The sequence below is a fragment of the Bos taurus genome, chromosome 20 (assembly GCF_002263795.3).
Source record: "Bos taurus isolate L1 Dominette 01449 registration number 42190680 breed Hereford chromosome 20, ARS-UCD2.0, whole genome shotgun sequence".
Classification (NCBI taxonomy): domain Eukaryota; kingdom Metazoa; phylum Chordata; class Mammalia; order Artiodactyla; family Bovidae; genus Bos; species Bos taurus.
This window is the reverse complement of record NC_037347.1, coordinates 63,791,476-63,816,588: the sequence shown is the minus strand read 5'-3', so window position 1 is coordinate 63,816,588 and position 25,113 is coordinate 63,791,476. Positions and strand designations below refer to the sequence as shown.

Here is a 25,113-nt window from a genome sequence, read left to right as displayed (position 1 = left end):
CAACTATGATTAGAAAATGCTACATATTATAACTTAAAGGAGAAAAGCTCAAATAATATTGTATGTGCCTGTTCAGCTGCTCAATCATGTCTGATTGTTTGAGACTCCATGGACTATAGCCCACCAGACTCCTCTCTGTTCAAGGGATTTCCCAGGCACGAATAGTGGAGTGGGTTGCCACTTCCTCCTCCAGGGGATCTTCCTGACCCAGGGATCAAACCAGAGTCTCCTGCATCTCCTGCATTGGTAGGCAGATTCTTTACCAATGCAACACATGGGGGGCCCTGTGACTAGAACTTTATTTATAATGAAACACAGGGTCTTAGTCAAACCCATGCAAGGTGGTCCCTGAAATTAAAAGACCATCTCCTTCAAGAAGGAAGTGTCCTATCCCAGTAAATATGGGGTGGAAATTCAATCTTGTCATGGATTGCTTTGTCTTTCTTTATTTTTGTTGCCTATTCCAATTAAGCTAGAGAACTATGTCTATGAAAATGAAATACAATCAGCCACTCCCCAGATTATCCTATATGAAAATGACTTACCTTTGGAATGGCTATCTTGACTGACTAAGAACATTCCTTAAATTTTCACATTAAGTGTCATATAAAGCAAGGAACTATGACCTGATTTTATTGATTCCTCTACCATGTTACTATCATTTTCAAAACTTAACAGTCCCCATTGTTAATATTTTTTCTGTATAAGGACATTTCATGACCAAAGCACTGTATTCATATACCCATCCTTCCAGCAGCAGTCTCTGGTATTTCATCCACAGTGTCTACCATCCCATATAATCCACCACGTGAAATATAGTGGAATTATCTGTGGCAGGAGGTAAAACAAAATCTGCATCCCCACCTAAGAGTCATGAGGTCAGGCAGCGAGGTGTTGGGCAACTCGGAATCCGAATCAAAAGAACTTTGAGAATGGCAGGCAACACCCCCAGGGGAATGACAAATAAAATTATCCAATGACTGGAGAGTGGGTAAAAAACTCTTTTTAAATCATTAGTACAGTCCTCCAGGGAAGGAGAAGGGCATCATGTAAACATATACCGCCTATGAGAGCAAATGTGAAAGCACAGATGAGACTATAGAGGAGATTAGCTACACGTGTGTGTGATAAGTCGCTTCAGTCATGTCCAGCTCTTTTTGACCCTAAGGACTGTAGCCCGCCAGGCTCCTCTGTCCATGGGATTTCCCAGGCAAAAAATACTGTAGTGGGTGGCCATTTCCTTCTCAGGGAATCTTCCTGACCCAGGAACAAAACCCGCGTCTCCTGCCTTGGCAGGCAGATTCTTTACCACTGAGCCACCAGGGAAGCCCTACACTTTATTACTTCCCCTTTAAATGAATTTCACTGAAGACAAGCAAGATGTGTCCCCAAATAGGTAAAGTAAAACTCAACTTTATAAAGTAAAACTTGTCCAAGACATTAAGAGACAGCATCTCTTTTTTTTTCCTATCTAGTAGCATCTGATTCAAAATTACCATCTACTGTATTTTTTGTTTAACTAAAAGGATGCCCAATTCTCTTGTCACTGTGAATTAAAAATTTACTACTTAATTATTTTAGGAAAACACATATTATATGCACAAATAGACTTTATTGTAAGCATATTTCATTACAATAATATTTGAGACTTTAAAGAATACCATTTTACAGCATTAATTTAATTTATAGTAAATGAAGCATAAGATATGGAAAACTCTACTCAGTTGTGTTCAAGATCTCACAGCTCCCTGTGAGTAAGAAAAAAATTACTTTCATCTAAAATGAGAGCTTTTCTCCAGTTTTTGCTGCTGCCTAGACAATATATTCTCTTCAAATAGGCATAAAATAAAAAAGTCCCTCTGACTAGATTTGATAGTGTAAATTTACATTCAGTGCTCTAAGTATCATGAATTCTGCATAAATATTAAGATGGAAATATGAATGATGCTTTTACAGTCTACTAATCATAACAAAAAAATTGGCCACAATCTTTACTAGAAAGTTTCACACAAATGATACAAAAAAGTCATGCAGAAACCTTAGCAAAACCTTCCCATATACTGATGAGAAGAAAATACCCAACACAGGTTATCAGTCACAAGTGAAAGGAGAATATTTCCCAAAATCAGATCAAAGGTTTTTAAGTTAGAAGATCTCAGAATGAATCTACTTTCATGATTCTACACTAGGGAAATTAAAACCTCCATGTCTCAGTTTTATCTATTAAATGGGAATAAAACCCTCTACCATTCAGGGTTTTATGACTGACTTTTATCATGACTGACGAAACATACAGAAAACTTCTACTACCATGCCTGACACATTGCAGGTCTTCTGTAAATATGAGATTTCCTATAAAACTGTTTAATGAATGTTATATCATTTCAGATCACTAGAAATCACATGGCATGTTGAGAAGCCTTCTGGCAGATTTTCCAAGCATGTAACGACTCTGCTTAAATAAATTCAACAATTTGTTAAATAAGTACATAAAAACATAAATATCCAATAACTGCTCACTGTAAGTCACTTCAGTTGTGTCTGACTCTGTGCGACCCCATAGACAGCAGCCCACTAGGCTCCCCCGTCCCTGGGATTCTCAAAGCAAGAACACTGGAGTGGGTTGCCATTTCCTTCTCCAATGCATGAACGTGAAAAGTGAAAGTGAAGTCGCTCAGTCGTGTCCAACTCTTCTCGACCCCATGGACTGCAGCCCACCAGGCTCCTCCGTCCATGGGATTTTCCAGGCAAGAGTACTGGAGTAGGGTGCCATTGCCTTCTCCAATAACTGCTTACAACCAGTATTTACTTTTAAGATGCAGTTTCAGGAAACTGTTTTCTTTAAGCAAAATTTCATTAAAGAAGGGAAAAAAAACAAAAAACAAAAAACAGCTCTTTGGCCCGTGCAGAAGCAGCTGCAAGGGTCAGAGGAGCTTGATCACTTAGTGCCTAGGACTCCTCGGTGGTAAGATGGAGCTCTCCCGCCTAGTAAAGTAAAGATGACCACTGAACACAGACACCTGTGAGATATCCTGGGCCCTGCAGATGCAAAATGTCAGCAAGAGAAGGAGAGGAATCTAAACACTGTCACACACATCAGAGGAGGAATACCAAAGAGGACTTAAAGGAACTTACTTAAACTTAGTGCCTGTGTTAGAAGATGAAAAATTAGCATTTCTTTTAACATTCCTTTAAAATCAGTATTTTTATAATTTTTCATCCTCTTTTTTCTTTTCTTTCAATTGGCAAGGTGTCAAAAGGCAGTACAGAGAAAAAGTGCTTCCAGATGGTGGGTCCCAGCAAATTGGGTGGAATTTTCCTTTAAATAAAATGGAAAATGTATGTCACAGAGGCCATGCTGAACACCTATCAAATCACAATAACCACTGCCTGCATCGTTATAAGGCACTCACTGCTTTATGGCTTCACTCTATTGCAAAGAGTTTCCAAAATCTGCATGATGCTCTGCAGCACTGGGGTCAGCATTGGGTCTGTGATTTAGTGCAAAGACAGGCTGTGACATTTTCCATGACTAGACAACGTTCTTGGTAACACGGTTGAAAAAGTTGAGCAAAACAATAATAAAGTTTTTAAAAATTTGCATTCTCCCAAGACAGCTTCACCCTGTCCCAACTCCATAAAATCCATGGGTCTTAGTTGTTGTTTAGTTACTCAGTCATGTCAGACTCTTTGCAACCCCTTGGACTGTAGCACTCCAGGCTTCCCTGTCCTTTACTATCTCCCAGAGTTTGCTCAAACTCATATCCATTGAGTCAATAACGCCATCCAACCATCTCATCCTCTCTTATCCCCTTCTCCTCCTACCCTCAATCTTTCTCAGCATCAAGGTCTTTTCCAATGAGTTGGCCCTTCACATCAGGCGGCCAAAGTACTAGAGCTTCAGTTTCAGCGTCAGTCCATGGGTCTTAGGGGTACCATCAAAAGATCTCTCTTGATCTTTCCAGTTTTACATTTTACTCTGATCATTGCATTCTTTTGGGCGGTTGTCAGTTAAAACAAGGGAGGCAAATGAAACGATGGTAAGGGGTCACCAGACCATAGATTAACTCTCAAAACTCTTAGAAAAAACTCACTCTGAAGTACTTCAAACTTCAGCCAGGTGGTTGAATCATATTTGTTCTACCCTTTCACTCTAAAATCCATAAATGAAGGGAGAGAGTGTTGAGATTTGCAGATGTGAGCAGTCAGGAAAGGTAGGGGTTAACTGTGGCCGACTTGGTCCACTCTAGCCCATTTGTGATCACTGGTAATTACAGAATAAGCCCCCGAGTCATTATGCATCATAAGACTTGGCCCCACACTGCCCAGCAATGAGATCCAGGCAGGCCCCCGCAGAGTCCCCAGGGAGGGGAGAGCAGACCCTGGAACTATGGGTCCTGCCTGCCTCCCTCCCACTGCAGGGCTGTCTCACCCATGCAGGGGATGGAAGCCGTCAGCACAAGGTCAGGAAACCTGTCAAAGACAACATGAAAATCGCGATGTATCGAGTCCAAGCCCTGGCCTTCACAGATGTACGGCTATACAAAGAAGACACACAATGTTTTCAAGACTCATAGCTGTCCTGTTTTTAATTTGAGAGAGTGCATTCAGGCCAATAGGTCCAAATCAAGGGTGATTTTAGCCCCTCTGCCTGGGAACAGTGGGCATGTCTGGAGACAATTTGGGCTGTCACAGTCGGGGACGCTCCTGGCATATAGTCAACTGAAGCTGGGGGTGCTGATATATTTCCCATAATGTACGAGAAAGGCCCCCAAGAAAGAAAATATCCACCTCCAAACAGTGTCAAGATTGAGAAACTGCTCCCAGACTGGGGAGAGGGGTGGGCGGGGGAACTGCAATTTAGAGAGCATTATGCCCTGTAGGGAGAAAAGACCAGTACCAGACATAATGATCAGAACCCCTCCTCCTTAGATGATTGCGATGAAAGCATTACCATTTGCTCACAGTTCCTGAACCACGAGGAAAGTTCCTTATCCCCTGCATATAACCACTATTCTCCATAGCTTGCAAGCTGTCAGTTACAGACCTGGGAACTCCATACCACGGGAACTTTTCTCAGCTGCTAAAGTCGGAAGACTTTTCCAGTCATTGGACAGCTTTCTAATTATCTTTTATATCCTATACAGGTCCTCTCTTTATTTTGCCATGTAAAAAATAAGAGAAGCAATTTATAGAAAGAGTTCAACTCTCTGCTATATTAAAACGCTGCTGCTTTTATGATTTTACCCCCAAAGAAGTTACACTAGAATAATAAAAAACCAGCTGGACACAATTCATGAACAATTGTTTTTCAAAGAATACTTTGTTAATGTCATAAACTTCAGCTTCTAATCAAATATTTGATTCCATTGGACTGCATATGCAGAGTATACTTATCATTTCTACTTCTGTACACCATCTGCTTTGCCAAAACATTTTTTCACCTCTCACATAAATCTACATTTATTTAAGTCCTGGATGGGATCTCAGTTTGTGCATTTTTCTTCTCAAGTACCCATATCATTTGATCCCAGCTATTCCTTGGCACTACCTATAACCTGCTAAATAGGAATAGACAAATTCCTATTTGTCGGGAACAAGGAGAATTATAAAGGTTCAACCCATCTGACTCCATAACTGCATTTCTGTCTCTGGAGACATTTTTCTTCACTTCTGTGCTGTGAAGAAGTCCACAGACCCTCAGATCCACACATTCTTTGCCTATCAGTCATTCTGTTAGATAAATTCATTTTAGCATTTATTAAATCCCTCCAATGTCAGTGGGCTAGGACTGCTACAACAAATTACCATAGAATGGGTGGGTTTGTTGTTTTACTTTATTTTTAAAGACTGGGTGGCTTTAGGAGTAAAGATCTATTTTCACAGTTTTGGAGTCTAGAAGTCCAAATCCAGGATGCTAGCAGATTTGGTGTCTGGCAAGAACCCTCTTCCTGGTTCATAGGCCAGTCTTCTGCTGCACTCTCACACTCACAGTAAAAGCGGCAGATGGGAAAAGAAGCAGGGAGGGGGAAGCAATCTCCTGTGCTCCTCTAAGGGCACTAATCCCATTCCTGAGGGTCCATCCTCACGATGCAATCACTTCTCAAATGCCGCACTCCTGACATCATCACACTGGGGATCAGAAAGTTAACATTTGAACTTCAGAGGGACACCACCACTCAGTCTATAACATCTTTTACATGAAAGATGGAGCAAAATCAGGGCACAGACTCCACTTCCAGACTCTTTGTCTCAGTGTGGAAATGGCAACCCACTCCAGTATCCTTGCCTGGAGGATTCCATGGACAGAGGGACCTGGCAGGCTACAGTCCACAGCGTCGCAAAGAGTCAGACATGACTGAACCAGTTTAACTTTGCCTCAGTAAGAGCAGCATTTGGCTTCAGCCCACAATGATCAGACACCCTCTCGTGACTCCAGTCAAAGCCTTGTTGTTTGCTCGAAATCCCTGGTGTCCAACAAGAGCATTCTTTTACTGTCTGCATGTGATACCTTCCCTCTCCGGATGAGAAATACTGAGAGCACATTAAATGGAAAGATCCAGAAGATAGGGAACTCTGATATCTATGTCTTCATCCACAGAAAGCAGTAAACTTGTCCTAACTATGCTCCTGATGTTGACATGGATGAGTGACAGGGTTTATTCTACTTGACATTTCCTATTGCAGAGAGGAGTTCAGGTGGCTAAGGAGCATCTCAACCATTTACAACAAAGGAAAGGAAAAATGGGTTCCCCAGAAGCTCAGTGGTAAAGAATCCACCTACAGTGGGGAGACACAGATTCAATCCCTGGGTCAAGAAGATCCTCTGGAGAAGGAAATGGCAAACCCCTCCAGTATTCTTGCCTGGAGAATCCCAAGGATAGAGGAGCCTGGAGGGCTACATTCATGGAGTTGCAAAAGCTGGATACAACTTAGCGACCAAACAACAACAAATGGAAAAATAGAACACATCTTGGCCAGACTATGTGCCTCATTTAGGAACCAGACGGAGGTGGTGTCGAATCACGATCACAAGATAAACCTGGACCTGTGAGCTGAGGGTCATCAGGGACCAGGTGATGACGGACTCGGGATCTGTCCCCATGTTCACGTATCACTCAGCAACACAGGTACACAGACTTGGGGGATGAGGGTCTTTCTGCTTTATGAAATGAGATCTACCTTCCTCACAGATTATGCAAATCTCTCCAAGTTAACCAAGAGTGATTTAAATTAGTTTTTATAAATGGCTGCATCATATCCGAGGCATTCGTATAATTTGATACATAATCTAAAATCTACTGATATATATTCAACATTTGGGGTCGTATTTATAGTTTGTCACAGGGAGGAGAGCACTGAAAACAATGCTACAATAAACACCTAATACACATACCCTTATATATGTATGCTTGTGCTTTTACTGTTTCAAACATTCTATTTCATATTGGAGTATAACCAATTGATGTTTCCAACATCTGCTGGATCATAGAAAAAGCAAGAGAATTCCAGAAAAAAATGTACTTTGGCTTCATTGACTACACGAAAGCCTTTGACCATGTAGATCACAACAAACTGTGGGAAATTCTTAAGAGATCAGAAAAACAGATGACCTTATCTGCCTCCTGTGAAACTTGTACGCAACTGAAGAAGCAACAGTTAGAACTGAACATGGAACAACGGACTGGTTCCAAATCAGGAAAGGCGTATGTCAAGGCTGTATATTGTCACACTGCTTATTTAACTTATATGCAGAGTACATCATGTGAAATGCTGGGATGGATGAAGCACAAGCTGGAATCAAGATTGCCAGGAGAAATATCAATAACGTCAGATATGTAGATGACACCACCCTTATGGCAGAAAGCAAAGAGGAACTAAAGAGCCTCTTGATAAAGGTGAAAGAGGAGAGTGAAAAAGCTGGCTTAAAACTCAACATTCCAAAAACAAAGATCATGGCATCTGGTCCCATCACTTCATGGCAAATAGATGGGGAAACAATGGAAACAGTGAGAGACTTCATTTTCTTGGGCTCCAAAATCACTGCAGATGGGACTACAGCCATGAAATTAAAAGACGCTTGCTCCTTGGAAGAAAAGCTATAACAAACCTGGACAGTGTATTAAAAAATAGACATTACTTGGCCAACAAAGTTCCACATAGTCAAAGCTATGGTTTTTCCAGTAGTCATGTATGGATGTGAGAGCTGGACCATAAAGAAGGCTGAACATTAAACAATTGATGCTTTGGAACTGTGGTGTTGCAGAAGACTCTTGAGAATTCCTTAGACTGAAAGGAGATCAAACCAGTGAATCCTAAAGGAAATCAACCCTGAATACGCATTAGAAGGACTGATGCTGAAGCTGAAGCTGTGATAATTTGGCCACCAGATGTGAAGAACTGACTCATTTGAAAAGACCCTGATGCTGGGAAAGATTGAAGGCAGGAGAAGGGCATGACAGAGGATGAGATGGTTGGATGGCATAACTGACTCAATGGACATGAGTTTGAACAAACTCTGAGAGTTGGTGATGGACAGGGAAGCCTGGCGTGCTGCAGCCCAGAGGGTCACAAAGAGTTGGACACGACTGAGCGACTGAACAACAAAATAGCCAATTAACAATACTGTGATAAAGTTTTAGAAGCATAGCAAAGTTTCAGGTGCACAGCAAAGCAACTCAGCCATACATACACATGTATCCATTATCCCCCAAATTCCCCTCCCATCCAGGTTGAAATCAGACAGAGAAAGAGAAATATTGTGTTTTTATTTTTATACTCTATATTCCCAGAAGTGGTAATGCTGGGTCAAAAACTACATATATTTTTAATGGGAAGTCAGACTGCTTTCCCCCAAATACAAGCAATTCACTTTTCCACCAGGAATGGGTGAGAGTCCTCTTTCATTAGCGTCCTTACCACCAGCAGTGTTCTGTGTTCCTTTGAGAGTTGAAGTAGATGGAACATTATGTCATCTACTTACTGGACAGCAGAAGTTACTCATATGTGAACTATCTACTCATATCTTTGCCCATTTCCCTGTGGGCTGCTTGAATTTTTCTTATCAGTATATAGCTACTTGTACATAGAGATACTAACCATAGGTGCATCATATGCATTACAAATATTGTCTGTATCTGATACTCAACTTGTTAGATTGTATACATTGTCTGTGGCACAGATTGTTTTTTAAATGACAGCCAAATTACATTCTAGCCCTTCTGCCACCAAAAAACGAGGAGGAAATCAGCAGAAAATTCCCAGCCTGCCACTGCTAAAATTAAGACTCAAAAACCCACTGAACATAAACTTGGAAAGGATCCAGTATAAATAAAACTACATGTCCAAAAATGCATTCTTCACCCTTAGCACAAACGTCATTTTCCCCCTCCCTGGTTGAGAAGAACATGATGACCCACACAGTTGACAACGTGGCTGGTCCTTCCTGACCCCTGGGTAGATGTTACTAAATGCAGCACTCTCCGTAATTCTTGAATCTGGGCAGATTGTTTGGGACTTTTCAGCTACAAATACTACTCTGTGCTGTGCAAAGTGGATTTTTTTTTTTTACCAGAATAAATACATGATATGCTTAGTTGAGAAACTGTCTCTAGCATCAGGAAGCTCAAAATTGTTAGGTGGTAAAGAGTGAGAAAAATATATTTATCATTTTACCTGATTCTCGTGAGCATCTTTCAGTGTTCTTGGGGTTTTGAATCTTGCCCAATTTTTATCAGACTGACACTGGTATCAACATTAAAGATGCTATGGAGTTTTTCTAATCCCCAAATGGTTCAATAAAACTAGTCTTAAAAAGGATAATGGAATCGCCTCTCACCTCAGTAACCTAATGTGACAGGCTAGATCCACTGCAAAGTGATAATATAATTCCAAGTGATGTGATCTCTGAGTCTCAGTCTTCCAGCAATCATTCAAAGCCCTGATCAGTCCAGGCAAATCCCAGTTTCATATTTTACTGTCCTCAGTGAGCTTCATTCACATCATTCAGTTAAGAAGAGACACTTATAAGTCAGATAAAGACAAATACTGCCTGATGTCACCCACACGTGGAATCTAAAAATTACAACCAACTAGTGAATAACACAAAAAGCCGCAGACTCACAGACGTAGAGAACAAACTAGTGGTTACTGGTGGGGAGTGGCCGGGGGAAGGAGCAGTACAGGGGCAGGGGATTTAAACAAGGGTTATTATGGAATCACACGCTACTACGTGTGTGATGCTTTTGAAAACTGTAAAGCACTGTAGAACTTTTTAAAATAAAAATAAATTTTAGAAAGGGAAGAAGAGACACAACCATACATCAGAGAAGAGAAGTCACATAACTTTAAAATTCAGAATCCTTGAAACTGAGGGTGCTGAAGGTTGACTAATAACCCCCAGACTGACTTGTTCAAATGGCATTCTTGAGAGATGAGCCCCAATCTCTAGAAATAAGGTGAATTTTAAAAATGAGATATATTTTACATCATGGAGTCTATTGATAATAACAAGACCATATTGCAAGCTTAAATTTGCTAAAAGGGTTGATCTTAGGTTAAGTATTTTACCAGAATAATTGGGAAGGACATATACATATTACTACAGATTAAACAGATGACTGATAAGGACCCACTGTATAGCATGAAACTCTACTCAATACTCTGTGATGACCTATAAGGGAAAGGAATCTCAAAAACAGTAGACATGCATATATGTATAACTGATTCCCTTTGCTATACACCCGAATCTAACACAACATCGTAACTCAACTATACTCCAATAAAAACTAATTTTAAAAAAATTAATAAGAACAAAGTAGACAAGAGGAAACTTTGGGCAGTGACAGTCTTGATGGCAATGATGGTTTCACAGCTGTACTGTTATCCCCAAATTCATTAAGATCCATGCATAAAGTACGTTTAACTTCTTACAGATCAATCTTACCTCAATAAAGTTTTTCCTTAAAGAAAAATAAGATCTTCTGGATGATTTATAAACTACTTTCTATGTTGGCATTTTACCTATGAAATGACTCACTGGGGGGAAAATGACATTCTTTAGTTCAGCTCATCTGTTTTAACAAGTGCTTGATCACTATGCCTTACAAATTATGTGTGTCCTTTTCACAAGTCGCTCTACGGATTCTAGATGCTCAAACCCATTACTTTCCAACATACAGCTCTGTATCCTGGCTTAAAGCAGAATACAACTGTCTCAGGGAATCTTAATGGCCAGCGCTGAATGTTATTTTCAGTTTCTAGGAGAAATGAGAGTCCTTAAGTTTACGTTAATTGGCCAAATGCACTTCTCCTTGATAGAAATCAAGTTCTAAACCACTGATAACATTCTGGTGACATCCTGAGCTTTATATCTCTGATCCTCTTATGAAAGCTATTAACAAAGCAAGTGGGGTTAATTAGAAGAATCCTTGCAGGGAATCAAACACTGTGGGCTCTCTGGCCCTCATCATTGTCCGCTACATTATTATTAACAGCATGTCACCGTCTCTTACCTAGCACATTGCAAACATTCATAGAGATTCGTTCAATCAACAAGGATGCAGACGGCTGCCAGAACTGACATTGAGAAATGCATTGGCAGAAGCATTCCCCAGATCTCTTAAATACTGAACTTTCACTAGCTCAAGTTTCCTGGAAATATATATGTAATTATAGTAATTAAATGAACACAGTGAGGGAAGAGGAAACAGCAGTGCAAAATTTTAATGCCAGAAAGTAGCATGTCGGTAAGAAAGAAAACTGAGGCGAAGTGAAAGTCCCTCAGTCATGTCTGACCCTTGCGACCCCGTGAACAGTAGCCCACCAGGCTCCTCTGTCCATGGGATTCTCCAGGCAAGAATACTGGAGTGGGTTGCCATTTCCTTCTCCAGGGCATCTTCCCGACCCAGGAATCGAACCCAGGTCTCCTGCATAGCAGGCAGATTCTTTACCAGCTGAGCCACAAGGAAAGCCCAAAGCAAAATGGGTGGATTGTTAAAAATACCTTGCCCAGTGCCTTCTAAGACTCAACTGGGAAGAGACTGCTTTTGAGAAACAGTGAGTTAACTGAAACAGTAGAACTGCTGATTGAAAGAAAAAAAGCAAAATGAATGCTGAAAATTAATCATATTGCTTCACATACAGTCATCCCTCACATCCCCAGTTTCTGCATCTGCAACTCAACCAACCACAGATCAACTTAGAGAAACCAAGGACCGACTATGGTACTCCACCACTTAATATACAGTAAGTCCCCTACATATGAACGAAGTCCATTCCAAGACCGAGTTCGTGAGTTCAATTTTTTCATAAGTCCAACAAAGTTAGCCTAGGTACCCAACTAACACAACTGGCTATACAGTACAGTGCTGTACTACAATAGGTTTATAATGCTTTTCACTTAAATAATACATTGAAAAACAAACACAAAAAATAAAGAGAACATTTTTAATCTTACAATACAGTACCTCAAAAATTACACCAGACATATGAAATAACTTACATGATTGGACACACAATGTATTTGAAAGTTCACAACTTAACGGTTTGCATGTCGAGGACTTCCTGAAAAGAATCTGAGCATCCTTGGATTTTGGTCTCCAGGAGGTCCCAGAACCAATCCCCTACAGACATGGAGGGAATACTATACTTTTGTAAGAATATGATCCCATTTTCCATAACCAGAATGGCATTTTCTATTACAACAGAGGAGAATTTTGCTGCTAACATGTTGAATGAAGGATTCCCAGGTGGCTCAGTGGTAAAGAATCTGTTTGCCAATGCAGAAGACACAGGAGACGCAGGTTCGATTCCTGGGTGGAGAAGATCCCTTGGGGAAGGAAATGAAAACCCACTCCAGGATTCTTGCCTGGAAAATTTACCAGACAGAGGAGCCTGGCAGGCGAAAGTCCATGAGGTCGCAAAGAGAGGGACGTGGCTGAGCATGTGCACATACACAAACCATATGTTGAATGAAATCCCTCAAGGCAAGAATGACCTTTGGGACTTCTTGTCACTTTTTCCATCACTTCTGAAATACAAAAGCACTACTATATCAAGCGGAATGTTATGAAGCACTCTCCAACAGATGCTCACACCCTACTCAAACGTTCCAGCACCCACAGTCATGTCCAAGGTGCTCTTTTCCTCTCTCTGGTCTCTCCTGGGGGAGAGTCCTTGGACTTTACTGTCAAATACAGAGGTGACTCTGAAACACTGATCTTTAGCCCCAGTCATTCCCAAATATCCAGACTCACATACATGACTGCCTATTCTGTCCAACTGAGTGAGAAATGAAAGGTTTCAGCTCAAAATGTACATGGTCCTAGGAGACTTCTTGCTCTTCCTTCCAAAACCTACACTTATGCAGAATTTCTGTCTCACTCTATGGTCCATCCACCAACTCATTCAAGCCCAAAGCTAAACAGGACTCTTAGTTTTTCTTCCCCTCTCCCCTAGTGGCCAAGCCATCAGAGTATCACTCACCTTGCTTCTAAAAATATGCCAAATCCATCTGGTTTCCTCCACCTCCACCAACACCCTAGTCAGTACCACCATCATGCCTCATCCGGTCACCTGTGATGGCCTTCTAATCGGTCTTCCTCCCTCCCCTCTTGCTATCCAATCATCCACTTCCCTAATGGCAACCATGAAAATTTAAACGACAATTTAAAAATGCAAACAAATCCTGCACCACCACTGTTTCAGCAAAGGCTTCCCAGTGCCCATTATAAATAACCAGGTTTCCTGTCCTATCACAGAGACCTACACACTCTAAGTCTTGCCCATCTCTTGATCTGAAGTCACACCACTCTCCCCTTCCACACTACACACACGAGTGCCCAAAGTTGCCCCCTCTTCACTGCCTACCACACGACCCTATCTGCAAGTTCTGCATCGTCCTTACCACTATCCGTTACTTTTCTATTTGTTGTTGTTCAGTCACTAAATCGTGTCCAACTCTTTGCGACCCCATGAACTGCAGCACACCAGGCTTCCCTGTCCTTCACTGTCTCCTCGAGTATGCTCAAATTCATGTCCCTTGAGTCGGGGATGCTATCCAACCATCTCATGCTCTGCCACCCTCTTCTCCAATTGTCTGCAATCTTTCTCAGCATCAGGGTCTCTTCCAATGAGTGGGCTCTTCACATCAGGTGTGATGCAATAATTGTTTATAATCTAACTATCTCCTAAAACATCTGCTTCATGAGAACTGGGAGCCTTCTTGTTTGTCAATATATTTCCAATACATAAGAGGCTCCTACCTTGTATGTACTCAGTAAATATCTATTTAAAGAGAGGAGACACCTGTATACGAGACAGCAAAAGAGACACTGATGTATAGAACAGTCTTTTGGACTCTGTGGGAGAGGGAGACGGTGAGATGATTTGGGAGAGTGGCATTGAAACATGTATAATATCATATATGAAATGAGTCGCCAGTACAGGTTCGATGAACGATAATGGATGCTTGGGGCTGGTGTACTGGGAAGACCCAGAGGGATGGTAAGGGGAGGGAGGAGGGAGGAGGGTTCAGGATGGGGAACACGTGTATTGTGAATTCATGTTGATATATGGCAAAACCAATACAATATTGTAAAGTTAAAAAATAAAATAAAATAATAAATAAATTTTAAAAAATAATTAAAAAATTAATAAAGAGAGGGGACAGCTGGACATAGGTGATCTCTTCCCTGTCACTTTCTTCACAATTTTCAAGAAAAGTGGTTAGTCTGTTACAACGATAATAGAAACACAATTTCTAATCTGACATGAATCGGGATGCCTGCTAGTCCTTGATGACTCGCGTGTCCAGGAAGAGATGCTTCAGAGGTACCGTGTGTTTATACAGATGTTCGTCCACGAGGGACTTTGCTTGAGATTAACCACCAATCATGTGTTTTCTACAAGGAAATTACACACTGAAAGTGGGTTCCAACCCTCAACATACTTGCTGGCTCAGGGAAATAAAACCAAGACACTGTTTGCAGAAACCTATAGCAGCTTTATTTTGCAATAACATTTAGGATAAGGAATGTTCTGCCCTGGAATTCCCTTGGTGACCTTTAAAAGATAAAGGGGGTGAAACACATCTTGAATCTGAATTCAGAAGTTATATATCATCCACTGAGGCTGGCATGTGGGTAACCTCTGAATTATGCTGGCAAATTTCTTAACTATCCATGTTTTGGTTTACTCATCACTAAACTGGGGATAATGTTAGGACCTGCTTTGTATGGCTGCTGAGAAGATGACATGATATAAATAAAGCAGTTACACCAGTGCCTGGGATGTACGGTGTGCTCAAGTAACTTGAGCCACTAATATTAATTATTACTAAGCTGTTATTATCAGTGGTTTATAAAAAGTTCCAAAAGAAGAAATGTTAACAACCTCTATCCAAAGTCTATTATCATTGCCACATTACAAGGGGCTGTTTAATGACTTCCACTGGTGAACAGATCCAAGTCCTTCAGACCCAAACCTACAGGCAGGTGGAGGTGACCCAGAATATTTACACTCCTTGCTTTCAACTAAGGAGATCTGAGCTGCGCTCAGATAAAAAGAAGAACCTATTCTAAATCAAGAACACATTCACAAACCATGAACCTGTGCTTAGAAATATTAGTTGTAGGTATACCTGACCAGCCAGAATTTGCTTAAGAAAACAAAAAAGTAAAGTGTGAGTCATTCAGTCATGTCCAACTTTTTGCAATGACTCTGTAAATCCTCTTCCATAAAGACATAACTTGAACCAGAAAATAACCGTCAAAGTTAGAATATACATAATACTTAACGTTATAACCACAGAACAAAAGTCAGACCACCACAATTCATTTTTCTTATTCTTGCTATTAATATAACATCCCAGAAAAAAAATTTCTAAGAACTTGACAAAATCCCTATTACATCTGGATTATGGACTAATCTGAGAAGAGCATCCAGAGAAGGCAATGGCAGCCCACTCCAGTACTCTTGCTTGGAAAATCCCATGGAAAGAGGAGACTGGTAGGCTGCAGTCCATGGGTTGCGACGAGTCGGACACGACTGAGTGACTTCACTTTCACTTTTCACTTTCATGCATTGGAGAAGGAAATGGCAACCCACTCCAGTGTTCTTGCCTGGAGAATACCAGGGATGGGGGAGCCTGAGGGGCTGCCATCTATGGGGTCACACACAGTTGGACATGACTGACACGACTTAGCAGCAGCAGCAACAGAGAAGAGGATCAGTCAGTTCAGTGGATCAGTCGTGTCTGACTCTTTGCAGCCACATGAACTGCAACAAGCCAGGCTTTCCTGTCCATCACCAACTCTCAGAGCTTGCTCACACTCATGTCCATCGAGTTGGTGATGCAAAAGTGAAAAAAATAGAAAGCTGCAACAAATGTGATCAGCTCCTAGAACCATGGCAGTGGAATGATCAATCTAGCATACAACGGCTTATCAAATTTAGCAGGGGAAATCAAAAAAAGAAGTCATAGTTAGTTGGGATTTAGTTAGATTTGCCTACTAAAAATACGCTTGCTTCAGTGAAGATATTTCAGAATGAGCACTTATATGGGCAACATGTGGTCACTCATTACTTCACTGATGTTCCTTCATCTTTGGGTCCTACTGTGTGCCTGGCCTGTGGATGCATCCTACTGCTGTTCATAGCTCAGAACTTGCATCTGTGTTCAGGGATGAGTGATAAAAATGGTGGCCAGCTGTCTGCAACTTTCAGTGAAAAACATTTTTGTGTATACATATGTGTAGGGCTTCCCTGGTGCCTCAGTGGGAAAGAATCCACCTGCAATTCAGGAGATGCAGGTTTGATTCCTGGGTCAGGAAGATCCCCTGGAGAAGGAAATGGCAACCCACTCCAGTATTCTTGCCTGGGAAACCCCATGAACAGAAGAGCCTGGCGGGCTACAGAAAATGGGATGGCAAAGAGTCATACACGACTTAGTGATCAAACAACAGCAACAAGGAATATGCACATACTTGTAGCCCCGAGTCAATGAAAGATTATTTATCTAAAAGGCACTTCATGGTTGTGGATCATTCAGTAGCTATCAGTCAATTTACCAGAAACTTATAATTAAGCCAAAAAGCTGGGCTTTAGTACACAGTTTTATTTTTAAATACTTATTTTTATTTACTTATTTGGCTTCACCAGGTCTTAGCTGAGGCATATGGTATGTGTTCTCTGATCAGGGATCGAACCCAGGCCCCCTGCATTGGGAGCATGGAGCCTTAAGGCCACTGGACCACCAGGAAGTCCATTTGGTTCAATGTTTCAGTGACACTTCTTTCACTGGCTACTCCTGCTTCAGTGACTTTCATGATCTCAGTGCTAGTGCTTTCTCTGTCTATATGCATATTTACGTTTATTTCATCTGTATCTCTATCTACAAACCCATATATCTATGAATGGTGGTGGTGGTGACGGTGGTGATGTTTAGCCGCTAAGTTGTGTCCGACTGTTTGTGATCCCATATGGACTGCAGCCTGCCAGGCTCCTCTGTTCATGGGATTTTCCAGGCAAGAATGCTGGATGGTGGCCATTTCCTCCTCAGGGGGATTTTCCCAGCCCAGGGATTGAACCCACGTCTACTTCATGGGCGGGCGGATTCTCTACCACTGAGCCACCAGGGAAGCCTGCATATATCTATGAATATACCTATCTCTCTATCCATCTGTCTATAGACAGACTATTCTACTGACCCAGAGGTTTATGGTCCCAGCGTGGCAGGGACTCTGTGAGGCACACAGGGCTGATTTTGAGCATGTACATCCCTGGTAACTACCTCACAGGAAACACAACTTCAGGGTTCTGAGCTTGGCTCAGCCATGCTGCACAGTGCCATTCTTACATTTAATGATACGTACTTCTTGAAGATGAAACTGATGAGATTCCACTGTGACCTTGGCAGTGGGTCCAAGTACTCTGTGTTAGAAATGTTAAAGGCAGGAAGGAACTGCCTTCTGATCTTACAGTGTGGTCGTGGACTATGTGCTGACAGACTACTGCCCACGCCCCTTTCAGGTATGCTCACAACTCACAGACCACTCTGAGCGAGAAACACACTTAGAGAGGCTCGTGCACTCTTTCCTCTCTAAGATGCACTATGAATGAGGTACCCTTATACAGAAACAGCAAAAATTATTTGTGGAAACGGTAAATGGCCACAGCTGGACAATTTGGGGGCAGTCTATAATGGCTACCGCAAATCTATTTAATTATTGTAAAATCATGAAATAAACATCTTAAATCAAACAGAGCATGATCAGAAGGCCAGAGGAGCACACCATTATCACACTCTTAAGGATTATTAAATCATGTTCTAAAAAATTTCAGTCAGAATCACTTCACTAAATAACATGTACATATTCAGTGCTTATTGTGTGTTAAGGATTAGGAAAATAAACACAATCAAGTCAAGGGCTTCCTGGTCTGAAAAGGAAAGGACTACATGTCTACAGGGAACAGTATAATGAGCCCAATTTTTAAACTGCCATTATGGGGACAGGCCTAGGAATGTGGCGGTGCTGCATCATTTATCTGGCCATGAATAAGGACGATAAGGCTTGGTAGAAGAGGTGACATATGAACTGAGACTTAATGAACATGTACCCACCTGCTGGGAAAATTACACCAAATACCCTAAACTTTGGTTGGATACAGAGGTTGAATAAGCCCATTCCTTCCTCTTACAGACAATCTCATGTACTTCCAGTTCTGTGCCCAAACTAAAATTAGGTTTCTCTGACCTAGTTTTGAAAATCATCCAGCCATCCATCCAACAAATAATTATTGGCAGCTTTTATGTCTCAGGTCATTCTCTATGCCTGAAGATGGAGCAGTGATCAAAATTGGCAAAAATCCCTGACCTCATGGAGCTTACATTTTGGGGACAGCAGAAACTATACAAATGGTGGGGATGGTCAGGGAAGAAGGGAAGGTCAAGGCACTGCAGGACCCCACAAGACTCCAATGGCTGTAGGACAGGGAGTCAGGCAGTTGAGCTAAATGGCCAGAGATGTGGGAGTCACTCCAGAGAACGGCAGTGTCCTGAAACCAGATGGAGCAAATGCTTCAAGGAGCTGAGAGGGATGGATTACACTGTAGGAACGCTGCTGACCCTGACTGCAGGGGTGATGCTGACAACATCAACCCCTGGATTTGGTAACATGGTGGTGACAGGTAATCTTAAAGAGGCAGGACTGATGGAAGGACTCAGTGGTCCAAGTGGGTTCAAAAGGAAGTGGAAACACAGGAATTAAGGATAATAAATACAAACAAATGCTTTCAAGCAGTTTTTCTGTAAAGAGAAGAAGAGAATGGGCTCATAGTTGGAGTGGAAATTCAGATCAACAGGTCACTTTTTTTTTTAATGGTAGATGTTTGCTTTCCTATTGGAAAGATCCATCAGAGAGGGGAAAATAAAACTGATGATGCAGGAGAGAAAGGGAAAAACTGTTTAAGTACTGTCTTAGAGTAGGAAAGAAAGAATGGGATATTCATGCCCAAGTTGGAGTCTTGGTCTCAAGAAGAATCAATCAGAGTGGCCAACGGGTGGGTCGTGTGATTGGCCAAATTGCACAGGTGCCTCACCTTCAAACAATCACTGTAGAAAGGAGGTGACTTTCTGTGGAAACAGGAAGAACCGTTCTCAAAGGTATATGATCACTGAGCTGCGAGCAAGGCAGTCATCTCCCGCCCCCTACCAAAAAAAAAAAAATTCTCAACAACGATAAACAGCTTGGATGCACCCACCTAATTCCTCAGCACTGGAAATGGAAGATCTGTTCACTATTTTTAGACACTATTATATGAAAGTATGATGGTATTTACTTCCCAGAATCTACTGACCGTCTTTCCAACCTTGGCTTTGGTTTAACCAAGAGTGGTTACTGCCCAAGCTTGAGGCAAAAGCAAACGAAACAAAATGACTCTGCTCCCTTTGTGGCCTGGGAGGCTAAAAGAGACACAAACACTCATGCAAACCACATGAAAGGCTCCAGTGGAGAAAACATGAGCTGATTAGCTTTGCGACCCTGCAGCTATGGAAGCCTCTCCAGTACTGTGATCTGCAGACCACAAGCAGGAAAATCTTAAGTCCATGAAATCCAAAAATCCAAACACAGGGTCATTTTTATGCCCTTAAGAGAGTTCTGCCAGAAAAGATCTCACACACAGTTTAATCAAGGGGCAGTGTACTCACAGGCACATGTAAACCTTCAAACCCAAGCAATTAACCCCATACACAGATATCAGCCCCTCTAATGGGTGCCTGAGAATGAACAGAACACATGGTCCATTCCCAGGGAGAAAAGGATTCTGAACTTCATCACACATTTGTGACTCACAAACATTTATAGTAGTCACAGAGCCGCGACAATAACATAACGTGCAGAAGCTCACCCAAACAAACAAGTTTCAAAGGCCAAAATCCCAACAGGGAAGAGAACAGGAGAGAAAGCAGGGTTTCCCCATTCTGATGCCTTCGACCCTGAACAGTGGAAACACACAGCTCTGCCATCAGTGAAGCTGACTTACGTGGATCAGGATATGACAAAACAGATCAGATCTGCACGGGGCCTTTCCAGATCGCTGCCTGGACAATGGGCACGGATAATGAGATGCGGAGGCCACGGCTTTAGTATTCCAGCCATTATTGAGACTGACAGGCTGAATCTTGATCCCCAAAGGCAAGCACTCAGCATGTTTAAACAAGGGATGTACCTTGTGTCAATAATATACATAGAGATGTGCTGCAAATACCATAAAATGGAATTCCTCTCAGCACAGCAGCCCCAACTGAAACACTGACAGCAGAACTCAGGATTTACCAGCCAAGAAATGTGGAAAACTAAGGAAACATGGAGACTTGAACTGGGGTTCAACATTTCCAACTGGGGTTCAACTCCATCTCCATCTCGAAACCGAAATCTAGCTAATTCTCTATTTTTTGGAACTTACACAATTATGAAACCGTCCTCGTAAGCACATGATAATTAACAATTAATTAATATTTTAGGTGAGTACTCTAAACAAGCGAAGACATCAACCAATACATACAAGATTCCACCAGTCCTGCCTTGGTCTTTCAGACACACCACAGACTATTTTGGTGAAAATCAAAAGTTACATCCAAAAATGAAACTAGAGGAAAAATGCTAACATATGACTTAATAATGCTCAACATAATGAGTTAAGTTCTACTGAATAAAAAGATAGGAAATACTGTTGTTTAAAAAAATAGATAAAAGGCCAAAGTTACCCTTCCCCAAGCTAAAAAAGGAAAGTTAAAGAATGAAAGAATTCCAGTTGTCTGGCTGTAAACCTGATCTCTATTTGTAGGATGAAGCAATATTTCCTTGAGATCTCTCATTCCTACAAATATTCTGATTGTCTGAACATACTCCTCAGATTAAATGTGTGGGATAATTTTTGTCAGGGAGTTAAAAGAGAGGCAGAATAAAACTATGGGAAGAATTACAAAATAAGAGATAGCTATTCTTACATAAGTGAACACTTCCCTGAATGAAAGAGTTGATTATTTTTAATAATATCAGAAGAAAGCAAAGGAAAAAAATGTATTAAGTTTCTAAGCACTGATTGAAATAAATATGAAGGAACTATCTGGTGATACTAAAATAAACTTTGAATTTAAAAGGATAAAGTTAACAAGCTAATATACCAGGGAGAAAGACAACAAAGGGTTAATATTCTTAAAAATAAATTCTGCAAGTATCTGTTAAAAGAACATGGAATCTCAACAGCTAAATGAGTATAAAACAAGAACTAATGATTCTTTCACAAGTAAGTTCCCTTCCTCTCCTCTACTTTCTTTCTTTCCTGCTCTTCTCCCCTTCTCAAAAAACAGCTATCACACAAAAAATTTAAAAACCTACCAAATAATATAATGAGTAAACAATAGAGTATATAAAAGGAGGCAAAACTATCGAATTGATTTAAAAAATTAATGATGATGATGATATTAAAGCTTTAGCAAAACAAATTCTGTAACATATTTTTAGTGAAATAAAAATATCTCGAATACTTCTGCAAAGCCGACTGACAATCTTATTAAAATGCACTGACTCTGAAAGAGTAAATCAACTACAGCTATTCTGGCATAATGAATTCATCTTCAATTAAAAGAAAACCTTCATAATAATAGCTGCTATTGTTTATGAAGCGTCTACCTTATGCTCCAAATTTCTACTCTTCACAAGGTAGTGAGTGTGGGCTGTAAAAGCAAACAACAGCCAGTAGCAGTGGGGTTCAGGAGTCTGCTACACTCCCCTTGTCATGATCCTTTCACACTGTCTGTGATTTTTGTTACCTGAAAATAATACATATCTCCAGCAAAGAAGTCAGAAAGAGAAAAACAAACATCGTATGTTAATGCAAGTATGTGGAATCTAGAAAAATGGAACCAATGAACGTATCTGCAGGGCAGTAAAAGAAACACAGACTTAGAGAATGAAGATGTGGACACAGTCGGGGAAGGTGGGTGGGATGAGCTATGATGCTAGTACTGACATTTACACTAGCACATGGAAAATCGCTGTGGGAAGCCTCTGCACAACACAGCAGCTCAGCCCAGTGCTCTGTGATGACCTAGATGGTGAGAGGAGGGGGTCCAAGAGGGAGGGGACACGTGTGTACATATGGCTGATTCACCTCACTGTACAGCAGAAACTAATACAACATTCTAAAGCAACTATACCCCAATTTTTAAAAAATATGCAGTAAATTACATATGCATGATAGACTATTATGATTCATTCAAATAAAATATATTAACAATATATTTTCAATTACATGATATGCTATTCAGTTCAGTTCAGTCGCTCAGTCGTGTCAGACTCTGATATGTCATTATCATTTGTATATAGCATAAAAAATATACATTATAAGAAGTGAAAAAGCAGCATGTTAATTTTACGTCTAGTGGTGTTCCCACTCTGTACAACACTCACAAAAGACTGTATTAAATGACAACAGTGACTGTCTTTGACGGAGGCACTGTGGGTGAATATTCCCCTTCTTTTACATAATTTCCATAATCAGCTTTCTCTACTTTAATCTTCTTTTCATATTTTTGAGCTGCAAAAATACAACATTCTTCAGAAAGTTTTAGATCGTGACTATATGGTTTATAATCTCCCCCAGTAGCTCAGCTGGTAAAGAACTAGCCTGCCAATGCAGGGGTTGCAAAAAACATGGGTTTGGCCCCTGGGCTGGGGGAAGATCCCCTGGAGAAGGAAATGGCAACCCACCCCAGTATTCTTACCTAGAAAATTCCATGGACAGAGGAACCTGGAGGGCTAGAATCCATGGGTTGCAAAGAGTCAGACAGGACTGAGCGTGTGCATATAAGCACACATGCACACACACACACACACACACACACATACACATTTGGTTCATAAAGGGCCAACACCTCGACCCCAGAGATGACCTGTTTAGAGTCTGGTATATATCAAGGTGTGATCTAACAGACTTTGTAACACACAGGCACTTGGATGCAGAAATAGTATGAGTGTGTTTTTAAGATGAATGCGATTATATTAAGTATATTATTTTGCAACCTGATTTTTCCGATTAATAAGGTACCACACCTAGCTCTCCAATACTTTTATAATCTAAATTTTACTTTTCATATCATTGCTATTAAAGTGAAGAACACTTTTCCATTACTTGTAGAAGTACCGAGAGACCAGTGGCTCTGGAAAAATGTATATCCTCAAAAATTATACAACATCAGGCTCACATGCTTGCTACAATTACTTACTTCTGTGAATGAAGGAATGAACAACTAGAACAGGTCCCCACTTAAACTCCTTCAGGAAACACAAATTAACTGTTTTTCCTTTATCCTTCTTGTTAGATGATAAGCAGTAAGGTAGAGAGTCTAGCAGGCCTTGAACTGTCAGATATATCCTTTCACAAGAAAAAATTTTAAAAAATCGAAACCCCACCGCATCTGATGTATGTGGCAAAGAGGGTTGCCATATTACCCCATGATTTAAGTATGTCAATCTTGTTCACACTTGTCTTGTAAACATCTGCTTTTGTTCAGAATAAAAGGTGAAGATTTGATACCAGAATACTTCTGTACAATGTAATTATAAGAGAGCCCCCAAGATAATTGCATGATTGCCCTAATATGTATAAGGTATACATGTTAGGAGTATGTACGTAGCAGCATGTATGCTCAGTCACTCAGTCGTATCCGACTCTTTCCCACCCCATGGACTGTGACCTGCCAGGCTCCTCTGAACATGGAAATTTCCAGGCACAGTGGGGTGCCAATTCTATTCCAGAGGACCTTCCCGACCAGGAACTGAACCCAGGTCTCCTGTGTCTCCTGCACTGGGAAGAGGATTCCTTACCACTGAGCCACCTGGGAAGCACAGCAACAGGTATACGGCTACCAAATAAAAATGTCCCGTTTAGAAATTATATGTAGACCAAAATAGGAAACGCTGTCTGAGCTTATTTGGTAAATGAGCTGTTGCTGCTGCTGCTGCTGCTAAGTTGCTTCAGTCGTGTCCGACTCTTTGCAACCCCATAGACGGCAGCCCACCAGGCTCTCCCGTCCCTGGGATTCTCCAGGCAAGAACACTGGAGTGGGTTGCCATTTCCTTCTCCAATGCGTGAAAGTGAAAAGGGAAAGTGAAGTCGCTCAGTGTAACCGACCCTTAGTGACCCATGGACTGCAGCCTACCAGGCTCCTCCATCCCTGGGATTTTCCAGGCAAGAGTACTGGAGTGGGGTGCCATTGCCTTCTCCGGGTAAATGAGCTAGACATTGATTACTAGTACCATCTTGATCAGGCCCTTCTGGAGCGAAGCTGTAGTCTAGGTGTTTGGACTCCGACTAATACACTCAGGGCATACTGACTGTGATAAGCACTGAACACCAAATGCAGCCAAGAAGTAGATTTTTGCAGTTACAGTAGACTGTTCAAAGTGGCTTATGATTAACTACTGAGCATCCAAGATAAATTTTGTTAAGGGACTCATACCTACTGGCCACTAAAACACTCTCACTCTCTACACTGGGATCTTGGAGCACTGCGTGTAGACCAAGGTTCAATAAACTACAGTCATG

At 41.2% G+C, this 25,113-nt stretch overlaps 1 protein-coding gene across 3 annotated transcripts in view; it reads right to left on the bottom strand.

Moving 5' to 3' along the window:
- The window catches only part of SEMA5A (semaphorin 5A), a 568,430-nt gene that overhangs the window by 406,244 nt on the left and 137,073 nt on the right, over positions 1-25,113 (bottom strand). The gene's annotated exons all lie outside the window — the stretch shown is intronic.